Source organism: Ambystoma mexicanum, chromosome 4q (genome assembly GCF_040938575.1).
Source record: "Ambystoma mexicanum isolate Mex_15411 chromosome 4q, UKY_AmexF1_1, whole genome shotgun sequence".
NCBI lineage: Eukaryota > Metazoa > Chordata > Amphibia > Caudata > Ambystomatidae > Ambystoma > Ambystoma mexicanum.
Genome location: NC_090928.1, coordinates 1,025,275,402 through 1,025,294,481, shown reverse-complemented (window position 1 = coordinate 1,025,294,481; position 19,080 = coordinate 1,025,275,402).

The following is a 19,080-nucleotide window of genomic DNA, read 5'->3' as shown; positions in this document are numbered from 1 at the left end:
CTATTGTATGTACTAGCTGGTCGAGGTAGATACTGTTTTCCAGATGACTTGCCCACCAGTGGCTCACTGCAGCCATGGTCCCATCTGTTGGTGCAGATTTAATGTCTCTTGTCTCTACTCTGTCAGAGGATGTGGCAATGGTTTGCTTCAACATGAAATTGAAAGCATCAGTCATGGAGGATGCAATCAGTCTGTCGCCTCTATCCTCAGGTGTTGAAATGGCTTTGGCACTAGGCACAGAGGGGATAAGGGTTTTTGCAGAGGCTGCCATGATGGTCCCTACATTTGGCACTGTGGCTTAACTGCGCACTGTGCTGGATAAAATGCTGGAGAATAGTTTCTTTTAGTGATAAGATGATGTTAAAAATACAGGCCCTCATCCTGAGTTGGGCGCAGTGGTAAAATGCTGTGGTAACGCTATTACTGCTGACTTTACCGCTCTACCCAATCTCGAGTTGGCGTTAAGGTGGGAGTTTTACTTTCACCTTTTTGTTGGAGGTAAAAATCTCCCTTTTCCACCCGTTTCTGACGCTGTTAGCATGGCACTATTAGCACTTATTGCGCCGGTACTAATAGTGCCAAGAAATCGTCAAATGGGGATTTACCACCCCACCGCAACTCAAGATCCACTGCAAATTGCGCCGGACCGAGTTGCGGTAATGCTAATAGCATTGGGTGGTATCCCGGCACAATTAGCGGTTTCCCGCTGTAATTATGCCGGGATGCCACCCAACTCAGGGTAAGGCCCATAGTCTTCAGTTTACAAGCAGGTTCTATTTTATGCATGAAAAGAGTAAAATACATCATGATTGAACGTTTACCTAACTAAGCAGCTGTGTAAAAGATAGTAAAAAGATACAACATACAATAATGTTCACTGATGACATCACATGTGCATTTACCTTTCATGAAAAGTCTGTACAAGGGATTCTTAGTGTAATGTTAATCAAAAAAGTGTCAAGGATTTTTGGAATAAATATCAAGTGCTAATCAGTGCATTAAGCTATGCATTGATATAAATAGCATTCTATTATTAAGTTCAATCCAGTATACTAAGGTACTCATGTAGAAACATAGGCATTGTGTGCAACATACATGATGGCGGTGCAATATTCATAAGCTTGCCATGTTGAATAGTGAAATGATAACTGTTTTCATATTAGAGTTTTGCGTACAGTGAAACTTGTGATAAGTAGGTAATAAAACCCACTTACTACATAATTGCATTATTACAGACAAAACACAAAGAGACACCACCACATACAAATATCAATATATACAGGGAAATAGAAGTAAAAAAAAAAACAGCAGTAGTAGCAGAAAGTGTTCATAACCTAACTGATTACCTTTATGCAGAGAAATGATTGCTCTGTTTCTAAGCTGTTACTTACCCTATGTATATATATCACATGATGTGCTTGGACCCTAAGGTAAATAGTGTGAGTACAACATATAAAAATAGGAGCATATACAGGGAAAGTACAGTAAGAAAAAAACATCAGAACTATCAGAAAGTGCTGATAACTCTACTGATTATTTTAATGTACAAAAAGGATTGCTGTCTTTCAAGGTTGTGTCTTCCCCTATGTATATGTTTCATATGATATAACTGGACCATAAGGGAATTATTGTAAGAACATACTTGAAGGATAAGTGTACAAATATAGTACGTTTACAATTCTTAGTTCCTAACTGTTACTGAAGAAAAACATGTGGCCTAGATATGTCAGTAAAGAAAGGGGGAGCCAGACATGTGATGTCATCAGTGATGTCATCAATGGCATTTGTGATGTCATCTTTGATGTCCTGGGTGTTAGGCTTAGCAGTGCACGATGGTGGCGCGAGTTATGGTTGCTTAGCTTATCATAACGTGCGAATTTCAAGGGTTTTTCGGTTTTACTTGGAACCATAACGTCCCTTGAACAAAGTTTTTTTCACAGAATTTCATAGGTTTTTAGTAGAGCAACTTAACCATTACGTCCCTTTAACAAAGTTTTTTCATTGAATTTCATAGGTTTTTATTAGTGCAACATAACCATAATGTTCCTTTAACAAAGTTTTTTCATTGAATTTCATAGTTTTTTATTAGTGCAAATTAACCGTAACGTCCCTTTAACACATTTTTTTTTACTGAATTTCTTAGGTTTTTATTAGTGCAACGTAACCATAACGTCCTTTTCAATGGATGAAGACCACTAGCATCCTAGGTTCTCAAAGTGGGAACCCGGGGTGGTAAAAAAAAGATTTTTCTTCCCAAACCGGAACGCCTGCAGCATCCCGGTGTAGGAAGGAAAATCTTTTACCAAGATGGACACCATGGAAAGGGAAGGCGGGGTATATAAAGAGAACACAACAGGGCATCGGCGGGGGTGGGGGGGACCAGGAGAGAGACACGGGGCATGAGCAGGGGGTGGGGGGAACAGGGGAGACACGGGGCATGAGCGGGGGGTGGGGGGAACAGGGGAGAGACACAGGGCATGAGCAGGGGGTGGGGGGGAACAGGGGAGACATGGGGCATGAGCGGGGGTTGGGGGGAACAGGGGAGAGACACAGGGCATGACCAGGGGGTGGAGGGAACAGGAGGGAGACACGGGGCATGAGCGGGGTGTGGGGGGAACAGGGGAGACATGGGGCATGAGCGGGGGGTGGGGGAACAGGGGAGAGACACAGGGCATAAGCAGGGGGTGGGGGCAACAGGAGAGAGACATGGGGCATGAGCAGGGGGCAACATGAGGTAGACACAGGCATGAGCGGGGGATGGGGGGAACAGGAGGGAGACACGGGGCAGGGGGTGGAGGGTAACACAAGAGAGACACGGGGCATGAGCAGGGGTGGGGGAACATGGGGGAAACACGGGGCATGAGCAGGTGGTGGGGGAACACGAGGGAGACACGGGGCATGAGCACGGGGTGGGGGGGTAACACGAGGGAGACACGGAGCATGAGCGGGGGTGGGGGGAACAGGAGGGAGACACAGGGCATGAGCGGGGGGTGGGGGTACAGGAGGGAGACACGGGGCATGAGCGGGGGTGGGGGGAACAAGAGAGGGACACGGAGCATGAGCGGGGGTGGGGGGAACAGGAGGGAGACACAGGGCATGAGCGGGGGGTGGGGGGTACAGGAGGGAGACACGGGGCATGAGCGGGGGGTGGGGGGATAACACAAGGGAGACACGGGGCATGAGCGGGAGGTGGGGCACAGGAGGGAGACACAGGGCATGAGCGGGGGGTGGGGGGTAACACGAGAGAGACACGGGGCATGAGCAGGGGGTGGGGGAACATGAGGGACACTCGGGGCATGAGCGGGCGGTGGGGGGAACACGTGGGAGACACGGGGCATGAGTGCGGGGTGGGGGGAACACGAGGGAGACACGGGGCATGAGAGGGGGGTGGGGGGGAACAGGAGGGAGACATGGGGCATGAGCGGGGGTTGGGGGCACAGGAGGGAGACACGGGGCATGAGCGGGGGGTGGGGGGTAACACGAGAGAGACACGGGGCATGAGTGGGGGGTGGGGGAACATGAGGGAGACTCGGGGCAGGAGCAGGGGGTGGGGGGAACACGAGGGAGACACGGGGCATGAGCGCGGGGTGGGGGGTAACACGAAGGAGACACGGGGCATGAGAGGGGGTGGGGGGAACAAGAGACAGACACGGAGCATGAGCGGGGGGTGGGGGTACAGGAGGGAGAAACGGGCATGAGCGGGGGGTTGGGGGCCACACGAGGGAGACACGGGGCATGAGCGGGGGGTGGGGGGGTACAGGAGGGAGACACGGGGCATGAGCAGGGGGTGGGGGGTAACACGAGGGAGACACGGGCATGAGCGGGGGGTGGGGGAACAGGAGGGAGACATAGGGCATGAGTGGGGGGTGGGGGGTGCAGGAGGGAGACACGGGCATGAGCGGGGGGTGGGGGGAACAAGAGAGAGACACGGAGCATGAGCAGGGGGTGGGGGGCACACGAGGGAGACACGGGGCATGAGCAGGGGGTGGGGGGTGCAGGAGGGAGACACGGGGCAAGAGCGGGGGGTGGGGGTAACACAAGGGAGACACGGTGTCGGGGGGAAATTCTGCCGGGGTCGGCCGGGCCGTCCGCAGACCTCCGGGCAGGGAGGCCCCAACTCCTCCCGTATATCCCAGGCGAGATAGAGTATGAGACACACACAAGGAGCAAGGTGACTCTGCTGTTTATTTAGACAAAACGGCAGGGATGGGTCAAGGAGCGTACGCGTTCGTCCTGACACACACACAATCGTGGAGCTCGCAGGCCCTTTTTACTGCATTATGACGCGCTACTTGCGTCACTTCAGAAAGTTAACAAAAAACCTATCGCCACTCTTAATTGGTTGCTCGAGTGGTAGGGTTAGTATAGTACACATATAGAGAATGATATTAGTGGACAAGGTGTAGTCAGGTGGTATATCTGGGTTGTCCCTACAATTAGATACATAAGAATTGTTACATGAAGACTCCTGAGGATTGGCTAGTATTACTGACGTCTGAGATAAGAGCCCCATGTTCTGATTGGTGCATCCGTGAGCTTCCCAGCCTGGGACCACCGTTGTTCCCAGCTCTCGGTGTACCTGTGTTTGCAACAATGTTTCAATATAGGTACGTGCAGACAATGTGAGGATTTATTCATAGGTGGAAGGCTGACCGCTCCCACTGTAGCAGATGTCCATTGAGCCTTTCAAGTGTATCGGCCTGTGTCTCGTAGTGAGGGACCCAGACGCCTTTTCTCTCCTGGGTTTTGGCATCTCGTCAGGTTCGGCTTGGTCACGTGGGGAGGGACCGTGAAAGAGGCAGAATTCTGCACAATTAATATTGTTTTTTCTACTGCGCGTCTGGTTTAATTTGTCGGCGTGCCTTTATCGTTGAGGCGCGGAGTGCGAGGTTGAAACATCGTGCCTTTGATGATTTGTTCTTGGATGTGGGTTTGCAACATTGCGACCTTGGCTGGTTGCTCCACCGGGTTCTTTCTGCAGGATCAGCAACCTGACTCTTGCTTTGTTAATGTCCACGGGAGCTCTTGTTTGAGGCCTACTCGGGCCTGGTGCTTAAGTAGTCTGTTTGGTGCATAGGTGCTTTTGGGTTATAATGGCATATATTTCCATGACCAGTATCGTGTTTCCATTATACCTCTCATGGTGGTAACGGGTTTCAAGAGAAGCGTGAGCAAGCGTTATAGATGGGTTCATGATGCGTCTTGCGTTTCTGCATTCTGAAAGCCTATGTGAAAATAATAAAGATGCACGTCCGTGAATATGCCTGTCGCCTACGTCAGAGCACTGAGTATGTTCTTCGTGTAGATTGGTGTGGAAATGTTAAGTGTGTATATTTGTACAGATGTGCTTCCCGTTGTCTAGGTCGTCATGGCATCTCTAACGACGTGTGGTTTTTAGTCTAGCTGATCCGAGCCGCAGGTGTCGGCATGGCCAGTGCGGGCTGCTGGGCAGGCAGGTGGACACATCCGTATGTTCCTGTACCAGGGTACCTGGCCGTCTGGTAAATGGACAAACTCTTCTCGCGGCGGGTGTCTGGGCCGTGACCCTCTAGGCCAAGCGTGAGAGGTGAAGGACGGGAGCCTGGTCTTCCATTCTCCCACTTCAGTCCCCCCTCTGGTCGACTTGTCGACCACAAACATATCCTTCTCGTTATCTCCTCTTACCCTCCATATCTTAGTTATCCCTCCGAGATGTCCATAATGGTTTACATGATCTTCAAATGACCAATACATATATTCACATGTTCCTCCAGGAGTACAGTATACCCATCTTCCTATGTAGCTCCTGGGGTTCCTTGGGTTCTCGATCTTCACTGATGGTGGGTCTAGATGATTGGTGATGATTTGGGTGCGCAACTTCTCCCTTTCTTGTATTATCACACCTGTATGCTGGCCGTCATCTGCTGGCATTAAGGGGTGCATTCCCACCATTTCCAGCAACTCGTCAGTCGTGCGTGCCTTCCGGGCCTTCCAAAATCTAATTATGATCAGGGTAGCTCCAGCCAAAATAGTACACCCCACTATTATTTTCAGTCCATCTGACAGCCAAGATGGCATCCATGACCATAATAGTGAAAACCAGCTCTTATCCTTGTCTACACCGTTACTTTCGTCCATCATTTTGGAGTGCATCTGGGCCAATTGTGAAACTGCTTCTGTCAGTGTACCATTGTCAGCATCGTTGGCAGGTATGAACGTGCAGCAAGATTGTCCTATCTTTGCACAAACTCCTCCTTCCATTGCTGTGAGAAGGTCCAATACATATCTGTTCTGGAGTGCTACCATCCTTACAGCTCGCAGCTCCTCTTTAATTGCGTTGAACCCATTTACTGTTGAATTGATGGTCATCATTAGTTCCCATCTGGTTATTTGGAGCCATTTTGCGTTTGCGTATGCCTGCAGTCCCGGATGTATTATTGAGGAGAAGAACATTGCTGCTCTGCTGAATAGTCTGTGTTCTGGCGGTATTGATGTTAGTTCCGTTTCCGACCTTCCCCACAGGTAATTTCCTGTCAGTGGCTCTCCTTGTCTTTTTCTCCTATTTAGGACAGTATCATTGCTGTTGGTCCTGTTTCCTTGCTCCTTCTGAAGTGGTGCAGATCTCTTTCTTCTCTTATTCCCTTCATCCATTTTAGGAAATTTCGCCACATCGACATGCTTCTTAGGTACCACTAGTGATGGTACATTGACGTGTACCATTGTGCACACACCATTCCACAGGGGAGGCAGTGTATGATATGCCTTTTCTCCGCAGGCCCAATAATGGTCCATTATTACTGCTGTTCCCGCTCCCCCCTCAGGTAACTCCATCACGCTTGCACAATTGGTGTTATATCCTACGTCCACCTCTCCTTTATGCTGGTAGCATACTTTGGGCGCAGTCAATGGTAGTATAGTTATTGGGTCTTCATCTTCTTCTACCCACGTGAGCATTGGTACATACTTGATCCACGTCGTCCAACATCGATGATTATGTGTCTCGATAGTTGAGATAGTTTCTTTTGTTACCATGTTGCTGCCAATCACTCCTATCTCCCAGCTGTTGCCCAGATACACCTTTCCTGTTATCGTCAGTAGCGGCCTCTCCCAGCATCCTTGTTTACCCGGAACTTCAGTGGCGTACCAATCACATGGTAGATACTGCAGTGTTACCTTCTTTGTTTCTCCTTTTGCAGGGCCACTTGTTATGTACCTGAATGCTTCAGCATGTAAACTGGTCTTGTGATAACTCAGATAAGTCTTGAGGAAGTTGTTTTCATATGGGTATGAGTCTCGTGTTTTCCATGTCATGTGCACTACTGTTCCTTGAAATCTTCCTTTCGTTTGGAACAGGGCCAAATATATTATGCACTGTGCTGTTTTTTCATCTATTTCTGTGGCAACAAATGTTCGTGAAGCGCTCATGGCGTATGGTATTAATGAGCAAACGTAACAGCTATCCTCAGTTGTCTGCTTACCAATGCGGGTCATGTGCTGGTACCATATGTTGTTTGTGACGTGTGCTGAATCTTGTACATAATTATCAATACCTTTATTGTCTGAGTATGTGCTGCGTTTAACTCTATTTTGCTTGGGTGCAAAATTACTATTACCACCTGACGTAACACCTGTTGCAGCAGGGAACGGGGGTATATTAGGTTTGGGTGCAGCAATAAAATCGATAGCATAGCTGTACTGCCAGACAGAGGCAGCCAAGAACCCGGTGATCATAAAAATCCCTATTATTTTTATTACATATGCTAATCTCACCGGCATTTTGCTCTTACCTTGCTGCAGTCCTGGCAGCGTATTCTTGCGACGTTAAAGTTGCCCGCCTAAAAATTCTCAAAAGTGCTCGTTATTAAATGTTAGTTTTGTTTCCTTTAAGCTCTCCCTATCAAGTAGTCATTCAGTGCCCAGGCGAAGAGCTGCTCCCACGCTACTCTAAGTGATCGGTCTCTTAGGACCGGCAAGTATGGGCGGAGGTGGGGCATGTAATATTCTATGGCCAGGAGGAAGGCTGTGTAGTAGACACGTACCCTTCTCCTTTTTAGGTATGTTGGCCTTTTTATTTCGTATACAAATTGGTGTGACAATTCTTCTGGGTAGTTATCGTCTGGCAGCACCATCTACGCCTGTACACTGAACTTGTTAATTAGCTTTTTCTTAACAATACAATATTACGCAGTTCCTGTATGTGCGAGAGAAAAAAGAGAACATTCACGTGTTTACATGTGTATTGGTGCAAGCAATGTCCTTCAGTTTTAGTTACAACTGTACTTAGCAGTCAATGGGGGGGTTTGCGCTCAGATGGCGGAAGTATTTTTACTCTTTGAGCGTGTGACCATGGGGTGGGCAGTATGGGGATCACCCCCTTCTTCGTCAGTTATTGTCTCCGAGGGAACAATTGGGTCGTTGTCTGTGGTGGAACTTTCTTCCGCTGTCGGGGATGTTGTTGCTGTTCTTCCAATGGACCTGTCGTTGGCGCTGGGGCGGGTCTGCAGTTTGTAGATCTTTACGTCATGTAGGTGGTTCCAGGCACGCTTATCCTTTAGTTTTACTGCTCTTGTTGATACGTCCTCTACCAGATGGGGGCCAGTGAACCTCTTCTCGTTCCACTTTCTATTGAAATTGCGAAGTAGCACGTGGTCACCTTTGGCAAGTTTGCACAAGTTCTCCTTTCCCAATTCTGTACTTGCGCCTTTTTCTTGATTGCTGGTAGACCCGCCCCGTGTGCGCTTGAGCTGTTGAGACACAAACACGACACTAGTAATCAAAGAAGACACATATTGATACATTTCATCACCTAACACACTCGCTGAACTTTCGTGGTCGGTGAATGCCATTGACGTTGGGGTTAGGGGAAGGCGCATTTGACGTCCAGTAACCACTTCGTGAGGGGTGAGGTGGTGGTCGGACCCTGGCCTATTTCTAAGTTCAAATAAAGCTAACGGAAGGCAATACAACCAACTTTTCTTTGTTGTTTGTTGTATTTTTGCAATTGCCTCCTTCAATAAGCCATTCAGGCGTTCACATATGCCATTAGCCTGTGGGTGGTATGCACATGCAAATTTGTGTTTAATGTTCAGCAGGGATGTGATATGTTGGAACATTTCGTTTGCGAAATGTGGGCCGTTGTCTGATCTTAACACCTCGCACACTCCCCACCTGGGGAAGACCTCCCTTACTATGAATTTGGCTGCTCTAAACGCATCAGGGTGTGAACAGGGCCCTGCTTCAATCCACCTAGAAAATGGGCATACTACTACAATCATATACCTATTACCTTGACATATGTTGATCATATCAACATAGTCAATGTGAAGGTGCCGAAAAGGTCCTTCTGGCCGGGGTATGGTACCTCTTATCACTTTTAAAGTATGACCGGCCGTAAACTGTTGACATGTGAGGCAATTGCTGATAAAATTTGACACATGAGAGTTTAACTCAGGACAAAACCAATCTTCTCTAATTCGTGCTGCGATTATTTCCTTGCCTGTATGGGCAGGGTGATGTAATTGGCTCAGGGCGGTATTAAACAGTGCCAACGGTATTACAACTTTCCCCGTGCCACCCTGGCGCCATAGTGCGTCGGTTGGGGACATTGTACATCCTCTTTTTACCCATACTTCCTTTTCGGCCATTGGTGCAGCCGCTTGTAGTTCCATAATCTGTGTGGCTGGGAGATGGGTGTACCCTTCTTTTATTAACATCTCCCTAGCTATTCCCCTCCCTCTCCCTCTCTGTGAGTCTGTGGGGTTCCATATCTCACCAAAGTATGCAGCATATTTCGCATGTGCGTCTGCTGCTGCATTCCCTTTTGAGACATGGTCTTCACCATTGGTGTGTGCGGTGCATTTTACTAGGGCTAGCTCTTGGGGGTCGTTTATTACTTCAATTAATTCAGCCAACAAGAGGGCATGTTGCACTGGAGTGCCGTCAGCTCTCCTAAACCCTCTTCTCCTCCATTTTGTTAGCCCTGAGTGGACAGTGGATGTAACATATGCACTGTCGGAATATATTGTTACACGTTTGTTAAAACTTTCTTTCAGTGCCAATATTAGTGCAACTAGTTCAGCGGCTTGAGCAGAGTAATGCTGTGGTAACTGTACACATTTCATAGCCACACACACCGGAGCCTCCATCATTTTTACCACTGCTGCCCCAGTCCTTCGTATCCCATCTCCTTGATCAATAGTTGATGACCCATCAATAAACAAAAGCTCACCTCCCTCTAGTGCGTTTTCTTCAACTTTTCTAGTACATGAGTACATTTTAGTTATTTGGGTGCAGTCGTGGGCGTAATCTCCCTCTTCAATTACTTCTGCTAGGAACCTTGCAGGGTTAACAGTGCTACATCTAACAATCGCTAGTTCAGCCCTAGACAAAATGATCTCATAACCTGATGCCCTTTGTGTCGTTAGTGTGGACTTGGGTTTATTCAATATTGCAAATAATGCATGTTCCACAAACAGTGTAGTTGGACACCCCATAGTTATTGCTGATGCTTTTTCTACTGCAAAGGCAGCTGCAGCGAGACCTTGTTCACAAGGGAAGTGGCCTAACATCACAGGGTCTAAGTGTCCGCTGTAAAATGCTACTGGTTTATATCCCATGCTCGTTTTTTGTGCCAATACTGCCTTCATCACTGCTGAGTCGCAATGTGAAAATATAAAAAAGCGTCGCTCATAGTCTGGGGATGCCAGTACTGGAGCAGTTGATATCGCGTCTTTCAATTCGTCAAATGCCTCCCTCATTTCCATAGTCCATCCCAACTTTTTCTCCCCTTTATTTGCTTCCTTCAAACCCTCAAGCAGGGGTCCTATGTATGAGCTGTAATCAAATACCCATGCTCTACAGTAGTTGCACAGCCCCAGAAATTGCTGCAGTTCTCTCACAGTCTGTGGCACGGGAGTGCTTGAGATGGCCTGTGCTCTTTGTGGTGCAATCCTTCTTCCATGTTGGGATATCAGTTGGCCAATGTAAAGTACCTGTTCCTGACAGTATTGTATCTTTTCCATGTCTACCTTGTACCCCTTTTCAGCCAATATTGTCAACATCTTTAAGGAGTCCTCTCTACATTTACTTTCGTTTGTACTGCAAATTATTATGTCATCCACATACTGTAACACTGTGCTTTCCACCTCAACGTTACCCAAATCCATCTGTATTACTCTATTGAAAATTGAAGGTGATTCACAATACCCCTGTGGTAATCTGGTATGTTTCCACTTTGTACTTCGGTAAGTGAAGCTTGTCAAATCTTGTGAGTCTGGGTGTAATGGTATTGAGAAAAAAGCATTTTTAAGGTCAATCACTGTAAATCGTGATGCTTCTGCTGGAATGCCACACAATATTGTGGCCGGGTTTGCTGTTACTGGATACTCTGCTTCTACTATGTTGTTCAAGGGTCTGAGGTCCTGTATGAAGCGCCAAGACCCCCCTTTAGCCTTGCGCACCGGGTACACAGCTGTGTTACATGGTGATTCTGAGGGGACCAATATGCCATTGTTTATAAGGGCCGTTATGGTTTCATATATGCCTTCATCTGCCTCTTTTGACAATGGGTACTGTTTCACTCTTGGTAGTATGGCACCTTTTTTCAATTTTATCCTTACACCCCCTATGCTTTTTATGCATCCCACGTCATAAGGGCTAATAGTCCATAATGATTTGGGCACCTTTGACATATCCTCCTTAAAAAATGGGACTGGGGTGCCTGCGGGTGCCTCAAGTGCCATTGCAATTTTCTGTGCTACTTGTTTGTGAGCCACTCTTAGCCATATTTCTACACTCATCATGAACACCATTTCATCTTCTTCCTTTTCTTCTGAGAACAGCTCTTCATCTGACACCTGGGTCAGCCTACATCCTTCTGCTAGTGCTATCACCGCCCTCCATGCTCTCCCTTCTTTATCTTGGGCGTGCACAGCAACATAATCAGCTGTTGCAATAATGCTCTCAATGTCCATTACAAACACCTTCCCTTCCAGTTCATTAACTGGTGTTTCTGGTCGGAACAGATAGGCTGCTGGTCTCCTCCATATTTTCCCTTCTATCCCTGGCATCCATGCAAATGCCATGTCTGTGCCATACTGGAATAGCTCGCCATCTACTGGCTCCGCCCTAATCGCTGTCTGTCCGCAGTATGCTTGCAAAATCTGTCGTGCTGCGAGCATGTTAATCCCTGGAGTAGAGCAAATTATGCCATCCTCTGTAAAGGAGATCGTCATATTCAACCTGTTCATTATGTCTCTCCCCAGTATATTTACTGGTGAGGCACTATAATACAAAAGTGGGACTGACAGATCATAATCTCCAATAGATAATGGAACGTTATCAGTAAATGGAACCAACCCTTTAGCCCCAGAAAATCCTTGGGTGTTCATGGCTTCGCCTGACATCTTAAATTTACCTTCCCTTATGCAAGACCGGGTTGCCCCGGTGTCAACAAGAAATGATAATTTTTTGTCACCTATCGTTACCTCTATGCGTGGTTCCTCCGCACTATTAGGTGTTACTGACAGGATGGGACACACCAAGGCCGTCTGTGGGCTGGCCTATTGGGGGTACAATGATTGGCCATTCCCTGTGTAAGGGTTGTGTCCCAACACCGTCACCCTACCCAATTGCGTTTGTTGAGTTTGGGGTGGTGGTTGTATTAACGCTACTTGTTGTTGTGGCGGTGGCAGTTGCTGTGTTATTTGTTGTTGTGGCAGTGAATAGGTTTGTGGCTGTTGTGTTGTTTGTTGTTGTGGGTCACTCCCTTTTTGTGACATCTGCTGTTGTTGTATGCCCTGCTGTTCTTGTAATGTCCTAGGTTGTGCTTGTTCATTCCATGCTGGTGTTCCTGGCCTGACCCTACATGTACGTGACATGTGTCCTAATAGTCCGCAGCTCCAACACACGGGTGGTTCCCTGCTTTGCCATGGGAAGCTCCCTGTGTTGTCCTGGTATACGGGTTGCCCTGTGGGGTAGTAATTTCTAAGTCCCCCAGCCTGGTGTTGGGTATTATATCCGTATCCTCTCCCCCTCATAAACCCTCCTCTCCCTCTGTTATAACTATAATACCCAGTTCCTTGCATTGGGTACCCTCCTCCCATGTTTGGTGCGTGTAATTGCAGAGGCGGCACTTGCTGTATTACACCTTGTGGAGGCGCTATTTGGGCGGGATCTTGTGCAGCCACTACTTGCGTTGGGCTTTGGGCCATTGGTGTGGGCGTAGTTATTAGTGCCCCTTCCATTGTGTATTTAGTAAGTTTTTTCTGTACTAGTTTGGCCTCTTCTGTTTTCCTATCCTCTTCCTTTTGTTTCATTTTTCCTTGCCATGTCCTGCAGTGATGTACTATAGTCAGTTGTATTTCTGGCCATGGTTTTGCTTCCATCCCCACTACTTTCTTTAGTTGTTTCTGAACCCCTTCTGGGAGCCCTTGTACTAGTATATGATAAAATATGGCTGGTGTTTTGTCCCATTGTTCTCTAGTTTCCATGCGCCACTTCTCTTGAATATCCTGGATATAATCAACAGGGTCCTCATTTTCACCCATCTTACGGGAAGTAATGGCTCCTATGTCTGATGTGTCTGGGTACTGCACTCTCAGTGCCTGCCATAGCGCATGTCTACAGTTTGCAAATGGTGCCCCATCATGCGATGTGTTCGTTATTGTTACCCCATGGAATCCCGCTCTTTTCCAAATGTCATCCGCTCTATCCCCTAATATTGATATTAACAGGCCCTTCACATCTCCTACTGCTAGTTTCTGTCCTGCGGTGTGTTTTTCCATTTCATATATCCACTTACCCGCACCTCCACTTAGTGATGGGAGCCTACATTTTATATTTTCTTTATCCGTATGTTTCCAAGGTACATACTGTGGTCTAACCCCTCCTCTCTCCAACAGTGGCATTAAATTCTGTCTCGTGTCACCCTTTACGCTCCATAATATTGAGTCTTCACACCCCTCCTCTTCCCCCGTTTCCTTTACTACTTCAAATTCATCCTTACTACCTCTGCTCCTACCTCCCTCTTCTGCCTTTCCCTTTTTTTCGTCATTTCCTGTGTTCAATATGGGTATGTCTATTTGTCTGTCTTGCCTGCGACTAGGGAGGTCCCTAAGCCGACATGCATAAGGTGTAATTTCGTTCATGAAGGGCGCGAGCTTTATTCTGTGCAGTGAGCGTGCGGTGGTTGAACATGTATGGTGTGACGTGGGAGGGCGTGATGGAGATGTGGGTGGCGTGGTTTCATGGGTTTGTGTTTCCCCTATTCTTTTCACTCCCTCCTTACTTCTCTCCAGCTCCTCCCATCTTCTACTCATCCAGGGCGAATCTATGTTTGTTCTAGTGAGGTATAGCTTATCTAAGCTTTCCCTTTCACTCTTTCTTCCATCCTTCTCCACTCCTTCTTCCTCCTCACTGCAAAAGTCATTCATAAATGGCACCCCCCACTCTGCCTTTTTTCCTTTTATTGTTACTGTTTTTAAGTCTATTACGTCTCTTTCTCCCCTTTCGTTGTTACCAACTGTTCCCCCTAGTGCTGATGTTGTTGCTACCTCTCTACTTTTATATACATCTCCCCATCTTTCACTCTCCCTACTCCTCCCTTCTCTTCCCCCTTCACTTCTCTCCTCCATTTCCCTACTATTTTCCTCCCTTTTTCTTTTCAATTCCTCCATTACTTCGTTGCTCATCTGTTCCAATATTCGTTCATCCTCTTTCTTCCTTTCCCATTTCACCCTTTCTCTTTCTACTATACTCTCTATTACCTTCCCCTCTTCATATTTCTTAGCTGTCTCTGATAGTACCCTCCTCCTCCATATTTCCATTTCCTTTTCCTTTTCTTCTTCTTCCTTCTTCTTCTCCCTCAGCACTACTCTTGATACCCTATCTGCTGCTGCTTTTACCCTTTCAGCTTCTCTCTTTTGCTCCTCATTTCGTTCTCTTAATTTTTCCAATTCGTTCTTACCTTCTTTCCTTTTCCTCACTCTCTCTCTTTCCTCCCTCTCAAGTTGTCTGATCAATTCATTCTGCTCATCCCTTAGTTTTGCTAAATTTTCCTCCAAAATCTCTTCCTTCTGCCATAGTAGCTCCTCTCCCCTCATTTCACTCTCTCTGGCACTATCCTCGTCTGTTCTCCTTACCGCCTCCCTTTCTTCTCCAGTTAGTGAACCTCGTAACTTCAATAATATCTGTGCAGCTACCCACTCATCGTTTCCTATCTCTACAGTCTGCTCTTCTCCAATCCTTTCTTCCCCCATTGGTATCTTCCTATGAGCCACATATGGTGGAGGGCTGTATGCCGGGTTCGAGTATCCTTCAGCCGCCCTGAACTGTCCTTCTATTTCTCCTAATTCTCTTAAAGGGTACAACCCTCCTCCCTCTGTTTTCACTCCCGGTGTTATGGGTGTCTCATTGTTCCGTTCCTTTTTTATGTCGTTTGATTTATCAATCTTTTCTCCTCCCTGTCCTCCGTTCCCCGTATTCTCTGTGCTTTCGCACCCCTTTTCCCCATCCGTTCCTTCTTTCTTAATCTCCTTTTCTTCCGGTGTTTCCCCCATAGTGAACATTCCATTTGGTCCTGGTCGGGACCCCTGGAACATCCTCCATAAGTTAAACACCTCCACATGGTTTGCCAACTTCTTCCCCTTGTATGTATTGTGCAGATGGTTTAGTAGTGAATGTTGGGCATATGGATCGAAACTACCATTAGGCGGCCATGGTGTTAACATTTTGTTGTCCGTCCCCTGGGTCCACTCTATGCTGTACTTAATTAATTTCTCCCTATGTGGTGGCAGTGTGGTGCATATGTGTTGTAATGGGGTAGTGAGGGTGTTCCCCCACCCTCCCGACCCTCTCCCGTATGACATAGTGGCCCTCCCCTTGTTACCCTTCTCTTTACCAGCAGTTTACAATATACAACCTCGTATTGCTTACCTTGCCCCGCAAGTGTGGGGACTTACGACAATCCCTTGACAGATTATGCAATAATAATAAATATGATGTTATATTATATTCCTTCCCCTACGGCCCCCTGCGGCCGAAGCGCACGCAGCCCCCTGCGGCTGCGTACCCCTTACGACGATCTTATACAGTCGTCCTGTTTCTCCGTTCTCTCCCCCTTTTACACTTGCCGTGGCCGGCGTTCTCCGTGCGCAGCCACGCCCCTTTCCCCTTCTCCTTTTCCGATCCTCTAGTCTATCCGTTATCTTCGTGTCTGCTCCCTTATCATCTTTCTCTTCCTCCCCACTCTCAACCCAAAGTTCCTTATGCACGCGATATCCTATTAAAACCCTATTGGTGACGTCACCGATTTCTTCGAGCTACTGGTATATTCTTGTTATGTTCTTTAAGTTCAAAATACACTTGCAATCTACCCCGCTAACCCTACAGCTGTCTTCCTGTCTCTCCTGGAACAAGGTAATCTCATCAATAATATAACCGGACTGCGCACGCTGCGTCGCCTCGCGTGTGATACGCCCCTCAACCGGAAGGCTTAACCAGCCAATTATCTTCCGTTTTGGGCAACTATGTAACTAGCTACCGCCCACAGGGAAACGTCATCTACCTATCGAGTTTCTTGCTCGAACAATAGGAAACCTCATCTACTCATTGATCAATAAATGTCAAGTCGTAGGAAACCACACACACCCACCCTCACACGTAGTCGCAATTTAGGCCATCAGTGTCTTACGAGCGGCTGCACGTGATGTTTTCGTGCCCCGCCCCCCTCTTTCGCGTAACGTTAGCCGACTGTTCTCGCACTCGTTTCGCTACCATTCATTCCATTGGCAACACTCAGTTAAACCTTCGCCGCACATCTGTACAATACCTCCCTCCTCCCTTATTTACTTCCTCCCCCTCCCTCACAATTTCGCATTGCTTGTTGTGTGTGTCATGCTCACCAAGTTCTCTCGATGCAGGGCCGCTCGACTGCGTGCACCCCTCCAAGCGGCTCGCCACCTCCCCTCGTCTGGACCACGTCTGGACACTCGCCGACCGCGGGCGGGATACTTCTCAACCGGCTCCCGAGGGCCAATATCCGGATTGCGCTGTCCGGTCTTCTCGCAGCTCCGCGATGGTCCTGTAGTCCTCAGAAGGGGGCAACGGCAGAGGGGGCCGCGCTGCCGGGCCTCCTCGCAACGGGAGTGCCTGGAAAAACTAAAAATAAAAGTCGATCTTAAACAGATCTCAGCAGTGCCTCCAACTTGTCGGGGGGAAATTCTGCCGGGGTCGGCCGGGCCGTCCGCAGACCTCCGGGCAGGGAGGCCCCAACTCCTCCCGTATATCCCAGGCGAGATAGAGTATGAGACACACACAAGGAGCAAGGTGACTCTGCTGTTTATTTAGACAAAACGGCAGGGATGGGTCAAGGAGCGTACGCGTTCGTCCTGACACACACACAATCGTGGAGCTCGCAGGCCCTTTTTACTGCATTATGACGCGCTACTTGCGTCACTTCAGAAAGTTAACAAAAAACCTATCGCCACTCTTAATTGGTTGCTCGAGTGGTAGGGTTAGTATAGTACACATATAGAGAATGATATTAGTGGACAAGGTGTAGTCAGGTGGTATATCTGGGTTGTCCCTACAATTAGATACATAAGAATTGTTACATGAAGACTACTGAGGATTGGCTAGTATTACTGACGTCTGAGATAAGAGCCCCATGTTCTGATTGGTGCATCCGTGAGCTTCCCAGCCTGGGACCACCGTTGTTCCCAGCTCTCGGTGTACCTGTGTTTGCAACAATGTTTCAATATAGGTACGTGCAGACAATGTGAGGATTTATTCATAGGTGGAAGGCTGACCGCTCCCACTGTAGCAGATGTCCATTGAGCCTTTCAAGTGTATCGGCCTGTGTCTCGTAGTGAGGGACCCAGACGCCTTTTCTCTCCTGGGTTTTGGCATCTCGTCAGGTTCGGCTTGGTCACGTGGGGAGGGACCGTGAAAGAGGCAGAATTCTGCACAATTAATATTGTTTTTTCTACTGCGCGTCTGGTTTAATTTGTCGGCGTGCCTTTATCGTTGAGGCGCGGAGTGCGAGGTTGCAACATCGTGCCTTTGATGATTTGTTCTTGGATGTGGGTTTGCAACATTGCGACCTTGGCTGGTTGCTCCACCGGGTTCTTTCTGCAGGATCAGCAACCTGACTCTTGCTTTGTTAATGTCCACGGGAGCTCTTGTTTGAGGCCTACTCGGGCCTGGTGCTTAAGTAGTCTGTTTGGTGCATAGGTGCTTTTGGGTTATAATGGCATATATTTCCATGACCAGTATCGTGTTTCCATTATACCTCTCATGGTGGTAACGGGTTTCAAGAGAAGCGTGAGCAAGCGTTATAGATGGGTTCATGATGCGTCTTGCGTTTCTGCATTCTGAAAGCCTATGTGAAAATAATAAAGATGCACGTCCGTGAATATGCCTGTCGCCTACGTCAGAGCACTGAGTATGTTCTTCGTGTAGATTGGTGTGGAAATGTTAAGTGTGTATATTTGTACAGATGTGCTTCCCGTTGTCTAGGTCGTCATGGCATCTCTAACGACGTGTGGTTTTTAGTCTAGCTGATCCGAGCCGCAGGTGTCGGCATGGCCAGTGCGGGCTGCTGGGCAGGCAGGTGGACACATCCGTATGTTCCTGTACCAGGGTACCTGGTCGTCTGGTAAATGGACAAACTCTTCTCGCGGCGGGTGTCTGGGCCGTGACCCTCTAGGCCAAGCGCGAGAGGTGAAGGACGGGAGCCTGGTCTTCCATTCTCCCACGTCAACGGGCATGAGCAGGGATGGGGGAACAGGAGGGAGACACGGGGCATGAGCGGGGGGTGGGGGAACAGGGCAGACACGGGGCATGGGCGGGGGGTGGGGGTACAGGAGGGAGACACGGGCCATGAGCGGGGGGTGGTGGGGCGAACAAGAGAGATACACGGGGCATGAGCGGGGGTGGGGGAACAGAAGGGAGACACGGGGCATGAGCGGGGGGACAACACGAGGGAGACACGGGGCATGAGCAGGGTGTGGGGGGTACAGGAGGGAGACACGGGGCATGAGCGGGGGTGGGGGGAACACGAGGGAGACACGGGGCATGAGCGGGGGGTGGGGGCAACAGGAG